Raw genomic sequence first — 9,214 nt, 5'->3', positions numbered from 1 at the left:
CAAACTAAGATCGTGTGGGACTTCCAGATACAGAAAGACAAATGGGAAAAGTAAACCAACTGGACATGGTGATCACTGAGCAGCAGAGCAAAGCAGTTGTAATGATAAAGCTATCCCAAATTATCAGAAGGAACAGAAAAAACTAGAGAAATACCAAAGGCTCATAAAAAGCATCATCCTCCCGGAACCTGAGAAAAACATTTTCCATATAAGTGGATGACTTATTTTGGGCTGTCTAGTCCACAATACTAAATTTTGCTCTACATGGGGTCTGGTGTCCACATGTTAGGTCATTATTTTATGACTTAGTGGTGGTGGAAGATTATAACACATTACCAGTGGTGGGAAGTAACGAAGTACGAGTACTTCGTTACTGTACTTAAGTACAATTTTCATGTATCTGTACTTTACTTAAGTAGATTTAATAATGGGTACTTTCTACTTTTACTCCACTACATTTTACAGTAAGTATCTGTACTTTCTACTTCACTACATTTCTACAAAAGTGTCGCGTTACTCGTTACATCCAAGTCGCACTGCTCTCTTTTTGTCCGTTAAAATATGAAGTTCAGGGACTTTAAGGTGGCGCCGTAAAATCCAAGCAATAACGTGACTTAGTGTCTGTTGTCACCCATAGTCTCCCCCTTTACTAGCACGCGGAGCTCCAGACATGCGCAGTGGTTTCCTCTGAGCGGGAGAAGATGTCTAACTAATCGATAATAGCTGCATAAATCATAAGATATGACGACATGTAAAACCAGCAGCGCTTCGCTTTCACAGACGGTGGGACTTTGTCCAACTTTTAGTGTCACTTGGAAGGAAAGCTTAAAGAAAGGTAAGATCTGTGGACGTGATGCTAGCAAAGCTAGCTGTACTGAGACACATGTTGCATCTGCGATGAAAAAAAGTTGTCACTCATGCGCTGAATTATTGTGTGGATTCAGGAACGATCCGATTCTTCTGGACGGATCTTTACTAAGGTTGATGGGACTGAAGCCTCACTGAGAGCCGTTCTTTGTTCTTACACTGCAATAGCTATATATATATAGCTATATATATACACACACACACATTTATTTAATTGCCGAATAAGTAAAAGTTGAACGTATGAACACAGAGCATGCTCATTGGTTGATTTTGTCTCCTGTCATGGTGGTGTTCTGTCAGATAGCCATACGCTGTCAGGATAGCACACATGCAGTCAGTACGCATGCCCGCGCATGCGCATTAAGAAGTCCGACCGTCAGTGGAGTTGTCAGTTCAGCATACGCAACAAGTTATGACGAAAATAAGTCATTAAATTGTTTATAGTATGACATAATATGATAACTAGATAAATATACATGCGTTGTCATGGTTTCAAAGTGTATTTAAAGCAGGTCTGGCTGCAGCTGCAGTCAATTACAACACAGGCCCGTGTAAAACTCATTAACCTACTTAACCGCTAAGTCAGGATGCCATATAACTGTTAATAACAAAGTGTATGATGATCTACGTCATGATTCTATGTTGCTGATTAAATAAAATCATATGGTAATGACAACGTATACATGTCTGAGCTAAGCGTATGACTATCTGACAACGCATGGCTATCTGACAGAACAGTGGCAAACATGCAGTGGGAGGGAGGATGAGAACAGTCATGGTGCTCCTTCTGCTTGTTGCGCCGTTGGACAGTGTTCATAGTGTTGTTGTAATGTTACAATTACAACTGTAATTGTAACATAGCAATTACAGTTAATTGCTATGTTTCATGGTTTAATGGTGCAGACAGTTGTGGTTTCTGACATGGGCAATATGGGCAACCGCCCAGGGCGTTATTTTTATAGGGATGGCAGGCGACCTCTGCGGATTGTAGCACAGCGATGAAAGCAAAACAGAATGAAATGAGTTGTAATTGATACTGGTTAAATATATTTCAGCTCTAAGTATTTATATCTAGGTGTTTTTATGGAAATGTGGATCTTTCAGATCAATCTGAGAACCAATTTTGATAGGTGCACTTCATTTTATTGTGTCATGTAGCGCAGGGCGCTGGTCTTGGTCTCGTGTTCAGTGGTCTTGACTACAACTCTGCTACGTGGCTCCTCGATTGCATGTCTTCCCCCCCACACCTTCGTTCCATCCCCTTTCAGTTGGATTTCTTTCTAAATAAATGTCACTAATGAAGTTCATGCTACGTTAGGACAGGAAATAAAATGTTTCCATCCCTGAAATTATGATGCATAGAATCACATATCTAAGTCTAAACTCTTACAGAGAATAAACACAATAAGAACATGTTTAATCTGTGACATTGTTTATTAAAATGGCACATTTATGATGTATTAAAATTAAATACTATCGGCACACTTAATGATATTAGCGATTAGGTTATGTATTCAGCAAGTACTTTTACTTTTAATACTTAAGTATTTTTAAAATCCAGTACTTTTTTACTTTTACTTAAGTAAAATGTTAATGTGGTACTTTGACTTTTACTTGAGTACATTTTTGCCTGTGTATTTGTACTTTTACTTAAGTACATTTTTTGAGTACTTTCTCCACCACTGCACATTACAGGCTAGACCCAAGATGTTCAGTGTTTATTGTCGTGGTGTAAGTTTACAAAAGTTAGCAACTGTAGAGATTTACCATGGCGCTAAACATGGTGATTTAAAATGAATAAATATTTTTCTGAAAAAAAAAATGATGTCCACATATCATGTAGAAAGATAATTCTTTGTTTTTGGAATCATTAGGTCCCAATCAGCCCAAATATCGAAGACGAATTAATAATGCATGCCATGCATGATGGGAGGTTAAAAGAGTGAGGAAGGTGATGGCAACAGTAGTGCCTGTGGTCACTGAAACCCTCAGGGTGATAACCCCTAAACTGGAAGAGTGGCTCAAACAAATACCTAGAAATAAATCGGAACGCTTGATGCAGAGAAGCACACCCTTGGGAACTGCTAATATACCGTGAAGACCACTCAGACTCCAAGGCCTGTGGTAGAGGACCCAAGCTTTTTTTAATTTAATTTCCCTTTTAGGATCAATAAAGTATTTTTGAATTTGAAAGAAGGGATAACTATTCATGGAGTAATACAGAATTACAAATATAAAAATAAAAAGCATTTATTTAAATAATATTTAAAGTGCCAAAAATATGATTACTTATGTTACTGTTAGCACAAAACTTTAAAAATTGATATTTTGTCATTATCTCAATGTTGCTACTCTGCCTACATGCAGATTAGGTAGTCTAATTTGTCTGTAGGCAGGTACAACAGACAACCTTTTTCTGCTGGTGTTGTGTCTGTCATTAGACAACAGTTTTTGTTTTTATGATATAAACTGAACTGCACTGCTGCTGAAATGTGCTATACAAGTAAACTTGATTAATTGATTGAACAGAAATGATTAAAAGAAGTGACTTTCCTTTTAAATGATGAAACATTGCTGGTGGGAGATACCATCTGACTGCTGCCTCCTAATTAAATAAAAATGTATGATAAACTATTTAACTTTGAAATATTGAAGGAAAGTTACAAAATATTACTCAAATAAATTAATTTTCTTGTTCCTGAAAAGAAATCAAACCTTGTATGCTTCCAAAACAAAATGGATTTCTCCTTTTGTTGTACCCCTCCTCCTCTATCAACGTGGTACAGTCCGTCAAGACCAGGTGCAAGCAATTAGTGCTAATAGAACTTCTTTTGCTTGGAGGAAGAGGTAAGACTCATACAGAATCTCTTACGATATGTAAGATAGATAGATAGCATTTATTGTCATTGAACAGAATTCAACGAAATTTCCATTGCATGTAACATTGTAATTCTGAAGAATGTTGTAGGTTACTTGATGTTTGGATACACCAAAGCATCTGATTTGCTGCAGTTTAGCTAGTTATTACCAACCATCTTAGTCAGCGTACCAGAGTTTAAAGGGAAGGTGACTCACTCCAGAATTAGACAAAACTGTATTTGGTCATTTTCTGTGTATCAGTGAGTGATATTCTTTCACAGGCACAAATTATCTAGGTAATAATCATTAGTATTAAGATAATGTTTTAATATTTGAAGGTATTGAGAACCTGTCAATAGAAAGTCAATTATGTAATACTGTGTACTTCAATACAGCATTTTCTCATACAATAGCATCAAATCATATTGTGTACAGCAGAGGTGTCAAACTCAAGTTCTTGAGGGCTTGTGTCCAGCAACTTTTAGATGTGTCTGTGATGCCACACGGCTGGATCAAATGGGGTGGTTATCAGCAGGTCATCAACTTGACTGCACTTAGAAGCTAATTCAGTCATATAATTCAGGTATTTTGGACCAGAGGAACATCTAAAAGTTGCAGTACACTGGCCCTCGATGCCTGGAGTTTGACACCCCTGGTGTACAGTGTCATGTTGTTACTCAACAGCACATTACTCTGATCTTTGCAGGAGATGTCAGCAACAAGGTCTCAGAGAGCAAAAAGAAATCCCAAACATGATGCCAGTTATTATTGCTCCTTAGGTGAAGATAAAGAGGGATTTGATGTAAAATACATTAATTCATTTAAAGGTGAGTTGTGACTTTATTATGCACATGATTCCAGAGTTTATTGAAGGATTGCTTTTTTCTTTAATCTTGCGTTTTGACATTTAAACTATTTTTATACCGCACATTATTAACATATATATATATATATATATATATATATATATATATATATATATATATATATATATATGTAAAGGAGGACTGAGTTTTGAAATTACAAGTACAAAAGAATGAGTGACATTTAGAAGCACCACTCAGTTGACAAATGTTTATGTAATCACAGAAAGACATCAAATTAGATCAATTAAGTGATTTTGAAAAATGTTAATCTCATTTGCTACTGTTTGAAAGATCTGCATTGTTTAAAGTTTATTCTACTTTACTCATTATGTTTACCTACAGGTTGGGGTGTGTTCAGTTGCCGGTGCTTTCAAAAAGGAGATTCTTATTGAGTACAGAGGGGAAGTCATAAGTAGAAAGGAACAAGAAAACCGATTGAAAATTTACCATGATGCACTCGAGGCTTTTATGTTTGATTTCAAGTTCAATGGACAACAGCTTTGGTATGTGACTGTTTTAAGGTTGTTTTTTATTTTATATTTAAACAAAGTGATGTAAACATTTTCAGCTTCATCAGTAAAAGTAGTTTTAGTTGGTGGAGGAATATTCTTCCGACATGCAAACATGCAAAATCCTTTCCCTTGCATGGTATAATTATTCTTATTGCTTACTTAATATTTTAGTGTTGATGCTGCCAGAGAGGATGGATCATTGGGGAGGCTGGTAAATGATGAAGAGATGAACCCAAACAGCAAAATGAAAGTTACAAGGGTGGATGGAAGACCTCATCTCTGTTTATTTGCACTCAAAGATATTGGTCCAGGGGAAGAAATCACTTATAATTATGGTGATTCTGACTGGCCATGGAGAAGAAATGTACTGATAAGAGTGAAAATTCTATCACAAGTCATTTTACTAGCATTGAAGACATTTTTGAAGGATATGTCATGTTGTAGTACAGAGTTTCATTATAGTTGAAAACAAGAAGTGATTAGCAGTGCCTAAAAAAAAACAGATTTTGGAGAAAGACTTAATCAGACCACTATTTCAACTTGGTTCAGTGCTATCCAAAATGCTAGAAACTGTCATATGTAAATTAATTTATTCTAACCTTATATTTATGAACATTTTATAGCAGGAGATATATTTTGCAGTGTCAATACACAAAGGTTCTGGTTAACAATCAGCTGGACAGGTTCATTCAGTAGTAGGTTTAGAAGTACGGACTCATTCAGTGTACATCCCTTCATTTCAGATTTCCAAAGATGAATTGTGTCAGGCTGTTGACGTGGATGCATGCGGATCCTGTTCAACCAACCCTCCAGAGGTAATTTTGGTGTCCAACAACCAACTTATTTTCTAAAATTAAGTCATTGAAAGGATATTAAGTACTGTTCAAACACACAGGTGTTGTCTAGTATTTGATATGTAAGCTGCATAAAAACGGAGGACTGAGGTTTGAAATTACAAGTACAGAAGAATTGAAAGTTGCATTTAGAAGCGCCCATACACACAGGTCCTGTGTAATACTCAACATGTAAGGTACCAGAATAAGGAGGACTTAGTTTCAAAATTACAAGTACAAAAGACTGAAAGTTAAATGTAGAAGCGCCCATACACACAGGTCCTGTGTAATACTCAACATGTATTGTGCTGGAATAAGGAGGACTGTTTTCTACATTGGGAACAAACTCATATTCAGTGAGTGTTCTTTACATTTCAGATTTCCAAAGATGAAATGTGTCAGGCTGGTGACATGGATGCATGCGGATCCTGTTCAACCAACCCTCCAGAGGTAATTTTGGTGTCCAACAACCAACTTATTTTCTAAAATTAAGTCATTGAAAGGATATTAAGTACTGTTCAAACACACAGGTGTTGTCTAGTATTTGATATGTAAGCTGCATAAAAACGGAGGACTGAGGTTTGAAATTACAAGTACAAAAGAATGAATGTTACATGTAGAAACGCCCATACACACAGGTCCTGTGTAATACTCATCATGTAAGGTGCCAGAATAAGGAGGACTGAGGTTTGAAATTACAAGTACAGAAGAATGAAAGTGACATGTAGAAACGCCCATACACAGAGGTCCTGTGTAATACTCAACATGTAATGTGGCTGAATAAGGAGGACTGTTTTCTACATTGGGAACAAACTCACATTCAGCAAGTGTTCTTTACATTTCAGATTTCCATAGAAGAACCGTGTCAGGCTGGTGAGGTGGATGCATGCAGAACCTGTTCAACCAACCCTGCAGAGGTAATTTTGGTCTCCAACGACCAACTTATTTTCTAAAATAAAGTAATTGAAACAATATTAAGTGCTGTGCAAACCCATAGGTCTTGTGTAACACTTGATATGTAAGCTGCCTAAAAAGGGAGGACAGAGGTTTGAAATTACAAGTACATAAGAATGAAAGTGACATGTAGAAACGCCCATACACACAGGTCCTGTGTAATACTCAACATGTAAGGTGCCAGAATAAGGAGGACTGTTTTCTACATTGGGAACAAACTCACAATTAGTGAGTGGTCTTTACATTTCAGATTTTCAAAAATGAACTATATCAGGCTGGTGACGTGGATGCATGCAGATCCTGTTTAACCAACCCTCCAGAGGTACTATTGGTCTCCAACGACCAACTTATTTTCTAAAATGAAGTCATTGAAATTATATTAACTACTGTTCAAACGCACAGGTCTTGTGTAATAGTCATCATGTAAGGTGGTGATATCAGGAGGACTGAGTTTTGAAATTGCAAGTACAAAAGAATGAAAGTTACATGTAGAAGTGCACAGACACACAGGTCCTGTGTAATATTCAACATGTAATGTGCAGGAATTAGGAGGACTGTTTTCTACATTGGGAACAGACTTACTGTACATTAAGCGAGTGTTCTTTACTTTTCAGTTGATTAACCCCATAAAGGAGTGTTTTGGACTTCACAGTTTAAGGAACCTACCTACAACAAATAAATGCTCATCCAGACCATTATTTTTTTTATATGTTCTTCTTTTCAGCACAAAGTAAACACAGAGATGGTAAGGGGAAAGAACTCAACAGAAAACTAAAACGGAAGGACATAGAGCCCCGCAGAAAAATGAACACAAATAAAAATTCTGGTAAATCACCACACCTACACAAGTCAAGAAACACCAATCTACTTAAGCTCAAAAGCACAACTGAAGCATGGTCAAAAGTAATGATCCACACCACTGAAAGGCAATAGGGTGACCATTTTCTTCTTTATGCATAATATTTTGAGCAGACATGATCCAATATGTCATCTGGCTTAAATTACCATGCACATACCATATAAAACTGTACCTTGTATTAAAATGATAAACTTTCACATAGTCAATGTTCAGATGCTAGAAAATCTAATTTAGTGGTGAGTAATGGGACTGTTTATACTACTTTCTCTATGCCAATCTTAATCTGAAATACATTCACATAGTTATATTTTTTCAAAGTAGCAAAGCACCACAAAACTGTAATAAGCAAAGTAATTGGAATATATCTTTAAATTTGGTTAATTTTAAGATATTCACCAAATTTAAGATGTTAAATTTGGTTAATCTCTGGTTTAAGGAAATCAGAGATATCAATCAATGGGCCTTTGCTGATGCTGCACCTGTACAGAAATGTATTTTGGTGGAATCAGTGAGATGGTTCTGAGTGGGATCTCTTTCACTGGAAAAAAGACTAGGAACCAGCATGAGAAGGAAGAACAAGAACTTTTGGCTTTGGATGGTTCTTCACCAGCTGCTGAGGCCTGTTTGTCAAACAAATGCAAATTTAGATTATGAAAAATATTTGTTTTTCCAGAATTCAGTCAAATAATCAGTCATACATACCAAGCAACCATACCAAGTGTTAACAGCAGTATAAGCTGTTTGACATTTGCAGAAATTAATTTTCATCGGTGCAACCTACATGCTCATTTCTGTAGCTTGTCCCACTAATGTAAGTTCTTTATGAATGCTCATTTGAAAAGGGGAATAAACAGGCATTACATAATTTATAACAAAGAAAAATTAACAATTGGAGTTGGTTTTTAATAATGAATTATTTGTCTTTTTTCTAGCATCTCTGGAAAGTGCTAGGAGAGCAAAAAAGCATCCATGGTCTCCCGTAGAGGTCGCTGCGGTCATGAGGCACTTTGGTGAACACATCAAGAAAGGACAACTGGCCACTATGATAGAATGCCAGCAATGCAAAAAGGCTGAGGATCCTGCTCTAGCTAGTTGTGATATCCAAAACATCAGAGATTTTGTGAGAAATCAGGGTGTAACATTGAAAGTACTTTCAATAAATTAATCCAGTATTTCTACTGATACTATGAGTAAGTTCATCTTGTTCACACAATTTTTTATCTTTTTGATTTAACAATAGACCTGTAATTCATTTAATTTTGGCATTCACAGATTTTCCTTTATGTTCACAAATAGAATTGTTGCTCTAGTTCTTAGAGCAGAAGGTGCTGTAAATGCAGTCCACTTTCTGTGTAGTTATATTCCATATTTCCATGTTTGGACTTAATACAAATACATTTCATGTTTGTGTATGCCGTGGTCCTGATAAATAAAGTTGGCCCTGACAATTACTGTTGGTGTCAT

General features: G+C 36.3%; 1 long non-coding RNA gene across 1 annotated transcript; it reads left to right on the top strand.

Moving 5' to 3' along the window:
* The first annotated feature begins 4,944 nt into the window (after positions 1–4,944).
* Positions 4,945–8,737, top strand: LOC116728031 (uncharacterized). The gene is made up of 6 exons (XR_004340928.1): positions 4,945–5,095; positions 5,276–5,919; positions 6,316–6,387; positions 6,783–6,854; positions 7,616–7,717; positions 8,683–8,737. It is a non-coding gene; the product is annotated as an uncharacterized LOC116728031 (long non-coding RNA).
* Positions 8,738–9,214: the final 477 nt, after the last annotated feature.

The sequence above is a fragment of the Xiphophorus hellerii genome, chromosome 11, assembly GCF_003331165.1.
Source record: "Xiphophorus hellerii strain 12219 chromosome 11, Xiphophorus_hellerii-4.1, whole genome shotgun sequence".
Lineage (NCBI taxonomy): Eukaryota > Metazoa > Chordata > Actinopteri > Cyprinodontiformes > Poeciliidae > Xiphophorus > Xiphophorus hellerii.
This window is presented reverse-complemented; position numbering and strand designations above follow the sequence as displayed.